Below are 2,856 nucleotides of genomic sequence, written 5' to 3'. Positions count from 1 at the left end.
GGCCCACGTTCATCTTGGAGTCAATGATGACTCCAAGATCCCTTTCTGCCTCTGTGCTCTCAAGAAGGGAGTTTCCCATCTTATAAGTGTGCTGCTGGTTACTACTGCCCAAGTGCAGCACCCTGCACTTGTCCGCATTGAAACGCATCCTGTTTTTGTTAGCTCACCCTTACAGCCTATCCAGGTCTTTCTGCAGTCTTTCCCTCCCTGCTAACATGCCCACCTCACCCCAAATGTTGGTATCATCAGCAAATTTGAACAGGTTGCTTTTCACCCCGTCGTCCAAATCGCTGATAAAGAAATTGAATAGCGCGGGCCCAAGGGCTGAGCCCTGGGGGACTCCGCTGCCCACTTCCCCCCAGGTTGAATATGATCCATCCACCACCACCCTCTGAGTACGACCATTCAGCCAATTAGCAATCCCACATCTTGTGGGAATAGCTCTCAACTATATCTGAGTGGTGGCAAAGCTTCCTATCATGCATGGATGACCTCTATCTGACACAAGAGTTCTATAGGCCAATGAGAGGTAAAGCGCTGCTCAACCTGGTACTGGCAATCAGGGATGACCCAATCAGTGACCTAATGATCAAAGGGAAGCTGGGTGAAAGCCACCATGAGCTGATCACCTTCACCATCCTCCATAAAGCTGGCAAGTCAGTCAGTAATACAGAAGTCCTTGACTTCAGGAAAGCTGACTTTGACAAGCTCAGGAGGCTTGTCATTGAGGCCCTAAGGGACCATGACCCCAAGGGGAGGGAAGTTCAGGAACAGTGGTTGCTCCTCAAGGGAGCGATCATCAGTGCACAAGCTCAGGCTATTCCATCTCAGAGGAAAGGCAGCAAGAGGGCACAGCAGCCCACTTGGCTCTCCAGGGAACTAGCAGACCTCCTGTGGCTAAAAAGACAGACCTACAAAGGATGGAGGACTGGATCCACCCCAAAGGAAGAATATTCTACACTGGTCCGGACCTGCAGGGAGCAAACCAGGAAAGCCAAGGCTGTGACAGAACTCCAGCTAGCTTTGAGCATCAAGGACAATAAAAAGTCCTTTTTCAGATATGTGGGGAGCCAGAGGAAAAGCAAGGGCAACATTGGACCCCTGCTAAACCAGATTGGACAACTGACAACTGACACCCAGGAAAAAGCCAACTTATTAAATGGGTATTTCGAGTCAGTCTTTCATCATTCCCATGGGACGCCCCTGCCCACTATGGGACAGGGAGTCCTGGGTGAGGGAGATTCCCTTCTCTCTATCAATACTGACCTCATGAGGGAACACCTTGAGAGGCTGGACACCTTCAAGTCAGCTGGCCCTGATAGTTTACACCCCAGGGTACTCAAGGAGCTGGCAAGCATTATAGCCCAGCCACTGGCACGGATCATATAGAACTCCTGGCACTCTGGTGAAGTGCCCAAAGATTGGAAGAAGGCCAATGTGGTGCCTATCTTCAAGAAAGGGAGGAAAGTGGATCCAGCAAACTACAGGCCCATCAGCCTGACCTCTATCCTGGGGAAGGTCTTGGAAAAGATTATCAAAGAGGCCATTCTTAACAGAATGGCTGACAGCAACATCCTGAGGAATAGCCAGCACAGGTTTGTTGTGGGTAGGTCTTCCTGGACCAATAATATTTCCTTTATAACCAGGAGATGTATCACCTGGGCAAGAGAGAGAAGCTTGATGTTATATATCTTGACTTCAAAAAAGCCTTCGATCTGGTATCCCATGATCACCTCTTGGGAAAACTGGCCAACTGCAGCCTCGGGTCCACCATCATCTGCTGGCTGGGGAATTTGCTCTGTGGTTGGACCCAAAGGGTGGTGGTTGATGGAAGTCAATCACCATGGTGCCCTATGACCAGTGGGGTCCCCCAAGGCTCTGTCCTTGGACCTGTACTGTTCAACATCTTCATTTATGATGTGGACATTGGCATCAGAAGTGGACTGGCCAAGTTTGCCAGTGATACCAAACTCTGGGGTAAAGCGTCCACACCTGAGGACAGGAGGGCAATCCAGGCTAACCTGGACAGGCTCAGCAAATGGGTGGATGAGAACCTGATGGTGTTTAATGCTGAAAAATACAAAGTTCTCCACCTTGGTAGGAAAAACCTGCAGCATCCTTATAGGCTCAGCAGTGCTATGATGAAAGTCACTTGGGGTCATAATTGGCCACAAGATCAACATAAGCCTTCAATGTGATGCTGCAGCTAGTAAAGCAAGCAAAATGCTGGCTTGCATCCATAGATGCTTCTCAAGTAAATCCCGGGACATCATTTTCCCATTGTACTTGGCCTTGGTGAGGCCGCAGCTGGAGTGCTGCATCCAGTTTTGAGTTCCACAATTCAAAAAGGATGTGGAGAAGCTTGAGGAAGTCCAAAGAAGAGCCACATGCATGATCAGAGGTCGGTAAACAGACCTTATGATGACAGGCTGAGACCTATGGGGCTCTTTAGCCTGGAAAAGCACAGGCTCAGGGGTGATCTGATGGCCACCTGTAAGTTTATCTGGGGTGTTCACCAGGATCTGGGGGAATGTTTATTCACCGGAGCACCCCAAGGAATGATGAGGTCAAACAGTTATAAACTCCTGCAAGACCATTTCAGGCTAGACATAAGGAAGGATTTCTTTACTGTCCAAGCCCCAAGGTCTGGAATAGTCTGCCATCAGAGGTGGTTCAAGCACCTACATTGAACAGCTTCAAGAAAAAATTGGATGCTTACCTTGCTGGGATCCTATGACCCCAGCAGACTTCCTGCCTTCAGGCTGGGGGCTGGACGCAATGATCTTCCAAGGTCCCTTCCAGCCCTAATGTCTATGAAATCTATGAAAGTCCTCCACAAGCATCCCCAGGCAGCCA

Source organism: Alligator sinensis, unplaced genomic scaffold (assembly GCF_000455745.1).
Source record: "Alligator sinensis unplaced genomic scaffold, ASM45574v1 scaffold524_1, whole genome shotgun sequence".
Classification (NCBI taxonomy): domain Eukaryota; kingdom Metazoa; phylum Chordata; order Crocodylia; family Alligatoridae; genus Alligator; species Alligator sinensis.
Note: the sequence above shows the minus strand (reverse complement) of the source record.